The sequence below is a fragment of the Danio rerio genome, chromosome 1 (assembly GCF_052040795.2).
Source record: "Danio rerio strain M-AB ecotype USA chromosome 1, GRCz13ab, whole genome shotgun sequence".
Lineage (NCBI taxonomy): Eukaryota > Metazoa > Chordata > Actinopteri > Cypriniformes > Danionidae > Danio > Danio rerio.
In genome coordinates, this window is record NC_141021.1 from 19,450,564 (window position 1) to 19,460,305 (window position 9,742).

General features: G+C 34.6%; 1 long non-coding RNA gene across 1 annotated transcript; it reads right to left on the bottom strand.

The window, feature by feature from the left end:
- Window positions 1–308: 308 nt before the first annotated feature.
- Window positions 309–3,330, bottom strand: LOC147846782 (uncharacterized). Its single transcript, XR_015476490.1, has 2 exons — window positions 2,009–3,330; window positions 309–1,320 (listed from the first exon to the last, which is right to left on the bottom strand). It is a non-coding gene; the product is annotated as an uncharacterized LOC147846782 (long non-coding RNA).
- Between the last annotated feature and the right edge of the window lie 6,412 nt (window positions 3,331–9,742).

Consider the following 9,742-nt stretch of genomic DNA (forward strand, 5'->3'; position numbering starts at 1 on the left):
TTCATCTTTAAAACTGTCCGTAGTCATCTTGACAACACAAACACTAGTGTCAACTCAATGGAAACCCTGCCTCTGCTTTCATTTTATTGGAGAATGAAAAAGACACGACTGACATATCGATCTCAGAGTTGACCTTTTTTCAACTGCAGACACACATCCTTGACACATTCAATATCCTGTGTTCTAAAATAATACCTCAAAGCAAACATTCAAAATCTGTAGCGGTAATTTTGCCCCAACCCAGGCTCATTCTGAAAATGTAGCCCTATATACATTTCTGGAGATCGCGAACTACGTCCCAGGAGCTATGCTTTTTTTTTTTTTTTTTTTTTCACAAATCCACCAGAGGCCGCTGCGTACACTTTTGAGATCTCAAATTTCTCTCGCGAGTGCCATTTGCGCATGCTGTTCTTACATAAATCCACCAGAGGCCACTGTTTGCTAACTGACTGAGTGAACAACTGACCAATCCCCCCTCCCACCTCCTTTCCTAAACCTAACCAATATTGTTTTAAAAAGCACAGATTGACCAGTGCACACCCTTTTTCCTAAACCTAACCAAAAGTTATTTGAAAAGCAATCCAGAAAAAGAAACCCAGGCTCATTCTGAATATTTACCCCTATATACATTTCTGGAGAGTGCAAAATACGTCTCAGGAGCTATGTTTTTATTTTAATTTTATTTTTTTGTATCTTTCACAATTGTCATTCGCGCCTGCAGGTGTTGACTAATTCACTGACTGACTGACCGACCAACTGATCGATCCCCATACTCTCCCCCTTCCCTAAACTCAACCAATATAATTTGGAAAAGTACCTATTGATCCACCCACTTCCCTAAACCCAACTGCTGTGTTTTGAAATGTAATCCAGAAAAAAAAAATGCCCCCTGATTTTTTACCACGTTTTCAGATTTTACCACATTCTCCCCCTTTATTTACTAATTTATTTTATTTTTTGGCTTCTGTTTTAAGGTTACTTGCTTTCTGGAACCATTCTTCACCGGATTCAAACCCCATTGTCCTGGTCAACTCTGCTTTGCATCTGGAAAAGCCGGATTTGCTTAACTGTAGAAAAGCCGTCTAAATGGAGGTAAGTGGTCAGCTGCTAGTGCAAAAATAAACAACGTCATACAGCCCCATAGTGCTCATTTTAAAGATAAAATGCAGCCATATGTACTTATGGCTAATTAATTCATGATCTCCAGAAATGTATATGGTAGTGCGTTTTCAGAATGAGCCTATGTTGTTTTGCTCACAACATGTTTAACAATATAACCAGCATTTTGACATTCACCAGTGGTGATTTGAGGTTGTTGCACTGATCAGCAGGGGTGTAAAGTAACTAATTATAAATACTCAAATTACTGTAATTAATTACTTTTTTTCAGGAATTGTAATTTACTGAGTAGTTTTAAAAATGTCTACTTTTACTCTCACTTGAGTACATGTTTAGTGCAGTATCTGTACTTTTACTCCACTACTTTCCATCAACCTGCAGTCACTACTTTATTTTTTCTTGTCTATGGGGGATTAGAAAAATCCATACTGTGATTCCTGTTCAATCCAATCACACATAGAAGGTAAATTGCCTCATAATGAGCTACCTCAAGTCATGGGCGATTTATAAATGCAGCAAACTGTTTGGAAGCATTAAAAGTGTCCAAGAAGATGTCCAAAATCTTTATAACTATTGACCCAGAGACTGTTTAGATGCATGTCACTGATGAGAAGATGACGGATGTTTACTGTGTGGGGACCGAAATGGCCTTAAACACCCAGCAGGTGTTCAGGACGTCAACATGACATCAGATTGATATTGTACCCCAATGTTGTTGAGATGTTGCATTTTGTTTGGCATTTACTATGATCTTCGATGTAAATCTGCTTTGACACAATTTACATTGTAAAAACACAATACAAATAAAGGTGAAATAAATTGAAATGAAAATCGGATTGACGTCAGAACTCAATGTCAGACCAACGTCAATGTCCAACCGAAAACCAACCAAATATTAATGTCACAGCTTGAAGTTGTGTGAACGTTAACATTATGACTTCTATTAGATGTTGGATTTTGGTTGCCATACCAGATGAATAAATGTCAGCATTTGACGTCAATATGATGTTGGTTTAAGATGTTGGCTCGACGTTGGACCTAAAATCGACCAAATATCAACATCATTAAAGATGTAATTAGACATCAAAATAACGTTATCTTTAGACGCTGGCTGGACATTGAATTTTGGTCACTTGACATCACAACCTAAATCTTACCTAATATTGTTGTTGTGTGCCTGCTGGGCCATAACTACATGCACTACAGAATGTTACGTTTACACACATCCACAAATTACATGTAAACGCATCAGCTTTTCACAGCGTAATACTCACTACTCACTACTCATGAGTACTTTTAAAAGGTCTACTTTTTACTCATACTTTGAGTAATATTTACAACAGATACTTTTACTTTACTTGCACTCCATTTTTAGGCAAGTAATGGTACTTTTACTTGAGTATGATTTTTCAGTACTCTTCCCACCACTGCTGATCAGATCTGGTGATTCTATTGGTTCTTGGTTTGACAATCTTTGTAACATGTCATAATGCAGGAAAAGTGTCTGAAATTTTCTAACACAGCCATTAAGCAGCTGTTGGCAAACAGATCAAACAAACAATCAAAAAACAGAAATTTTAGCTTAGGACTAGAGGAATCTTCTAGGATTTAACAAGTTTGTCCCAGAATACCAAATCGTGGCTGAAATTTCACAGTGTGCGTAGGGCTTTGCATTCACAGTGAATAGTAGTTTCCAAGGGCTTAAGTCAGGGGTGTTAAACTCAGTTACTGAAGGGTCGCTGCCCTGCATGATTTAGTTCCAACCCTGCTTTAACACACTTAGCTACAGGTTTTTAACAATGCTAAAGCATTTGATTAGTTTGATCAGCTGTGTTTAGTTAGGGTTGGAACTAAACTGTGCAGAGCTGCAGCCCTCAGTTTGACATCTGTGGCTGAAGGTATTCCAAAACTTTTTTGAATTTTTCACTAGTAGTGTGTTCTTATGGAACATAATCAGTAGCTATGTTTCCATCCAAAGATGCAAATTAAATGTATGCGCAAAACTTGATCATTGCATAAAAGATGTGCAAATAAAAAGTGTTTTTATCCAATTAATCAATGAGAACAAAATCATAACTTCATGATTAACTGGCGCCAAATATCAACAGTAAATTTGGAATTTGTTAGGAGAAGCTGCATGTATCTTTTCCTTATTTAATAAATGACTTGCGTACAAGACAATGCGGACACTTGTTTTATGAACACGTTGTGAATTCCAAAAAAAAAAACAAAAAAAAAAACATTTTAGATGTTTTATAATGTGCTCAGCCTGCTGGTTTGTCCATTCACATAATTTTTTATCATCACATGATCTCTTATGACAAAATCACATGACCTTTTTTTAATGCACACCCTGGAATTTGTTCAGTAAAAGTGTTTTCATCATAGTTTATGCAAATGTTTTTTTTTTTAATAATATAAGCTTTATACTACTCAGTGATGCACATGTTTTTTTATGCGCATTTTTAAAATTGATCCACATCTTGGTGTTTTCATCAACAGTTTTTTTATGTGCATACCCAAAATGAACATAAAAATAGTTGGATGAAAACATAGCTAATGATGTGTGTCAGTGAAATTATTAATAAAAGAGAATAACAATTTGTTACGCAGCCTCTGTTTCTGCGTGGGTTTTGCACTTGTTATGGTTCCTTGTCCTAGTTTTTGATTGGTTTCTATGGTTACTCATTGTTTGCTTATCGTTCACACTTGGGATTCACTTTATTAATTGGTTTGTCTGTGTATCTAAGCTCAGTTTTCTCTTCAGTTCATTGTCTGTTAGTGTCAGTGATGTGTTTGCTGTTTGTCATATTGTTGTCCTATTGTCTTTCCAATTTAAGACTAAATTGCTGTAACCAGATCTAGTGTTATTTCTCCCTTTGGTCGTAAGCTCACTTACAAATCACAAAGCTTATCCTCAGGGTTTACGCTGGTTTCACAAAGTCAAACTTAAGACTATTTAAGACATTTTTAAGACTATGAAGAATTAAATTTCAGACTTATATAAGGCTAAACGCTAAGGGAAAATATGTCTTATCTAATGAGATTTGTCTATAATTTTAACTAGTTATTTCTTAGCCACATATTTTAAATAATGTCAAAACAAGCAGACTCTAGTTATATACATATATTTTTAATTAACAACATAAAAAACTCTTTAAAAACTAAATATATGCACAACAGATTGTTCAAAAGGTTTTGTTTTTGAAATTCAAGACATTTTAAGACTTTTTAAGACCCTGCGGATACCCTGTATCATAGTTTTTCATATGCATATTAATTAGTTTCAGGTGAAAACAGCATAAACTAAAAGATCAATCTTAGTTATTTTTTCAATAATTCCAGGTAAATTCTGCCAAATAGTTAAATTCTCTGCCCATAGTCATAATTATTACCATTTTTTCCCTTTCTGACCTTTCATTCTATTAGCAAACCTTCAGAAAAAAAAATACACTTTGGGTAGAACTGCTTTGCATTAGCCTATCCAAATAAAGCTGTGATTCTGAAAGACAGGAAGTATATGCGGAAATATTTATAACAACCTAGATTAGAGTATGCTAAGTCTGTCTGGAAAGCAGCTGATCCTGTTGAAGTTTTTATATGAATATCAGCGATGGGCAAAACCCAGCACCACACATTACATCCGCGGCTTGCAAGAGCAGAGAGAACGAGGCAGAGAAAAGGCAAATTAGAGAAAGTGAAAGAGAGAAATGGAAAGGAGAGAACAATGTCCAGCTGTATGTTTTGGGTAGTCAGCTACTAGACTGCTATAGATTTATTGATGTCTACCAAGGTTAGATATTTGTGCTGTATTACTTCCATGATTTATTTACAGTGTCCACCCACAGGTAAGACATACAGATACACATTTTTACCTGTCTCATTTATGAGTTGTAAATTTTCTGTTGGCATGAAAGTGTATGCTCAAATGTCTTCATTTTCCAGAGTGTCTGTAAAGTATATGTTGTTATTATTACCTAAAAACATTTACCATTTTTAGTTTTATTTTACAATTAGCTTTTTTACATGAAAAGGAGATCTAATATGCCCCTTTTTACAAGATGTAAAATCAATTTCTGGTGTTTTTATGCCAAGTTCAAGCTGCATGATTTTCAAAGTAATCATGTCACAGATGTTTTCATACTGACTATCTGGGGTAGCTTCATCGCTGCTTCGTTTACACTGTAAGATGGATTGGCGAGAGGGGGTTTTATACTGCATGACTTTATAGGAATAGGAAATTCTATTACATAAAAATTTTGCCACCCAAATTGTAATATTATTTTACAATACTACAGTTGTTGTATTTTTGATAAAATGAATGCAGCCTGAAAAAAAACTGAACAAACAAAAAGTACTTACCACGGCTGCATACAGTAAATAGCATCTTTGACTGTGAAGAAAATAAATAAATAAAAATGACTGCGTTACTGTGCAAACAAATTGAAGTTGAATGGGTTAAGGCAGTGAATAAGGGAAAGCACCTGCTCTGAATCCTCGGCTTTATACTACGTCTGCCACAGCTGTACTTTATCTGAAGAGTGATCCTCAGTTGATGGAGCTCTCCTCATAGTGTCACTGCTCCTCGCTTCTTTCCAAACAAAGAGCTGTCAGGTTACAGGAGAACAGCATTTCCTTCTGCTTCACTGCTGTATGTGTGTGTGCATGTCTTTAAGATTTGCATTCAAAGGTGGTCGCTGCCAACCCCCTAACCTCTTTTTCGACAGGTAAAGTACATCTCTTTAAATCAAATGCAAATCATTCCAAGCATATTTTCTATCAATTTGAAGCAATGCATTTGAGTATTAACGGGAACAATTGGATGGGACTTGCGTCCTAGGAGAACCGAAACAAAAATAATTCTTCTATATTCATTTAATCAGTTTCATCTCTCTTGGCATTTGCCATCTGAGGGGATTACATAGGAAGACATTGCCACATCGGCAAGGTTGCCTAATTTTGAGTCTGTGTTTCTTGAATGACCTCAGACACTAAATTAAATTGATGGCAATTTCATATCAATCCATAGCAGAAAGTGATAGACTCTAACAGCAAACCTAAAATCTTAATGATATAAGAAATATACCAACCAGTTGTATTGTAACAAATAAAATTTTACAGGTTTGGCACCAAAGCAAAAACTAATGTACTTATTTTATTGTAATACTTAAAAAATAAAAAAATAAAATGCAAATAGATAAATTTGATTATTAATGCTATTCATTTAACTTATGCTAATTGCATTTAATATTAATAAGTAATCAATTAGAACTGAGAGATTAATTGAAGGTGATTTTCATGCACACTTTGTCAGTAAAGCTGGTTCTAGTACACCTTCAACACATACTTTCAGATGGTGCAGCATGTACTACGCAGATTCATAGTTCACTGATAAGCTACTGTATAAGGCACAAATCTGTTTCAAACTCAAAATCAATGATAATGACGTGGAGATAATCATTCTGAGATAATAACAATTGTTTAAATAGCTTCTCAGCTCCGTGAAATAATGCTGTATGTGAAATTGCCACATATAATAACATGCTTTTACTGCAAATATGTTTGAAATAAAGAGATTCTGCAGTCAGTTGTATATATCTCACCTAATCTTTTTTTTAAATATGCATCTTAACTAATAAACTGTTTTTCACATGCTTTATTTATACAGTCAGGGATGTATGTGAATGTCGACGCAGTGATAATGTTCACTATGGGATGTGCACTAGGGAATGTTCACTAAATGTGCACTAGGGAAAGCATGTGATGTTAATCTGAAAAATAAACTGTGAACATGAAAATCTACACTGTAAAAATGCTGGGTTCCCTTCACGTAATCCTAACGCAAATCAAAAAAGTCAATTTTAATGGCGTACAATTTTAAGTTGATTGAATATAAAACAATTATATGGTCCCCAAAAAAACCTCAATTTTTGGCCCAACACAAATTAAGGTAACTTGATCGAACATTAAAAAATAAGTTGTTCCAATGAAATCTTAAGAATTGTGTTGTTTCAGCTCATTTTAAATATATATATATATATATATATATATATATATATATATATATATATATATATATATATATATATATATATATATATATATATATATATGTGTGTATGTATAATTTTTTTTTTGAGTGTACATTTATGAAACAAAATTTACCCAAAAGCTTATGAAAATCTTTGGAAAATGCGGCATCTTCCTCATTTATATAAACATTTTTTTTTTTGACTGAAATAGTCTACATTTAAAGAGCCCCTATTATGGATTTTTGAAAATGACCTTCCATGCAGCATGCAATAGCTTTAAGTGAATGAAAACATCCAGCTGAGGTTTAAATCTGAAAGTGCACCTTGTTTAAAAATATAGATTTTTAAATAAAAGATTTGATTGACAGAGAAGTTTAAATGATTCATCATTCTTCCGGATCTTTTGGCTGTTTGTATAGATGTCGACACAAAACGATACCAAATATAAAGTGCTGGAGTGAACTGAGTGAGTGAAGATAATTAGTAAACGTTCTGGTGATTGATAATATACCCTTTAACATGGAACTCGTTGGTCGTTTGTTAAAGGAAAGATCAGACTATTGATGTATGGGACATTGTCAGAGCTTGACAGGAACTTTATTATTACACAGTTCATGGACCAGTTTCTTTGTCAATTTCACAAGTGTAAGTGTGATTAATTTGCCTCCTTGTTTTCTCTAGCCTGCAAATTATGTATTTAAGTGTGTTTTGTTACCCGTAATCGCTCCAAGCAGCTTTTACTGTATCTGGTTAACTCTTTATACTCACACATTACGTCTAAAGCTACATTATAAAACGCAATGCATGCTGCTTTCTTTACAGATTTGAATACGTTTGTGAGCTCGGGATGCTCTGTCTTTTGTCATTTCTATGGCCACCGTTTGCTGTTCCTACATATACGGTGATCAAGTTTCAAAATAGCTTTTGCCACTGTGTGGATCAATAATGTGTGTCACTGTTTTTACTTATGGTTAAGAATACAGCAATATGCTGGTGTTTAAAGTAGCCAGAGTATATGTGTGAGCCCAATGCAGAAGTGCATTAAAGCAATGCAGTTAACAATGTTGATAAGCCGTGGTGGGTGTTTCTCTCTGTCTAGCGCTGAACACAGTTGACCAATGGCAACAGATTGGGTCATCAGACCAATCAGCGCAGATTAGCATCGCGCTAAGGAGGGGTTTGGGAACAAATGAATCACTAAACCAATCATATGGAAGTCGTTTGGATAATTAGGGATAATTGGGATTATTAAGACAATTAAAGTGTTTTTTTGACCTTGCATGCATATCAGCCTGTTGTTGGAGACCCCCCCCCCCCAAAAAAAAATGGCCCCTGAATAAAATGACTTGCTGTTTTACATTCAGACATCAATTTCATTAATTTGTTTTGCTGTGCTGTCTGAATGCTTTATTTCATGATTAAATAAAGTAAATAAAGAGAAATTATCATTTTTGTAATCTAAATGATTACATGTAAAGCATACTCAAATATGTCTGTAAAAGTGGTTTATGTGCATTTGTGCAAATACACACTCTGTCTATGTACTGTTAGAAAGACTAAATGTGACATTAGCAAAACAGCTTTTTAAATGGAACATGTTGTTCCTAAAGAGAAAACATACTCAATCTGTGGAATGTTTATAAAAACATGACATACTAAAAATGTCTGGAAGACACATGTACAGGAATTTTGCTTATAAAAGATAAACATCTGGCAATTAAAACTTGTGTCCCACCAGTGATGGGAATCTGTGGGAGCAGGAAAGTAGAGAAACATGCAATTTATGCAATCTGCTCCTGGGATGGCAAAGCTGAACTTTTAGTAGCCAGTCTGCAGTGTCACATGATACTTCCAAAAGTAGTTTCAGTATACCAATTTGCTGTTTAAGAAAAGTTCCTTATCATAATCACATTGTGAACATAAGTGCTAATTGACAGTTTCTCTTACTAGCCAGTTCAAGTTAGTTTTTACATTTATTTACTTTATTTACTTCACTTACAGAAGCTTCAACTGCTGTTTATGTTATAAAAAAAGTGACTTTATTGGAATTTTAGTGTCCTAGTTTAAAACATGCTTTCAGCACAATATATTGTTTCATACTACTGAAAATAACACTAAAAGTTAGTTTGTTAAACTCTACTGTTAAATGTTTAAAGGTGCTGGATTTGAGTTCTTGACTCTTCTAAAGCATAACTATACCATAATATGTTTGCAGATATTTAAGAAACATTCTTGTTTATCTGAAAAAACAATGCTGAAGTCACATATTCTGCTTTGAAAATGGGAGGTATGTGCCAGAACGGCTGTCTTTGTTTTGGTTCTTTTAACCCACCCACCGACACTTTAGCCAGTTATATTTAGCACCCCGAGTTGCCTTGGTGGAAAACCGCATATTTGTTTCATTCACTTCAGAAGGGTCTCAAAGCATGTGCCTGATCCCCAGTGGACAGTAGCAATCCCGAAATGAGACGCAGATTCAGAGCTCCACATGAGATGGTTATTAATTAGCAAATAATATAAATATTACGAACGTAAACATGAGTATGGTAACATTGTAACCCAGTGTCCTAACAACACGCTTTGTAACACAA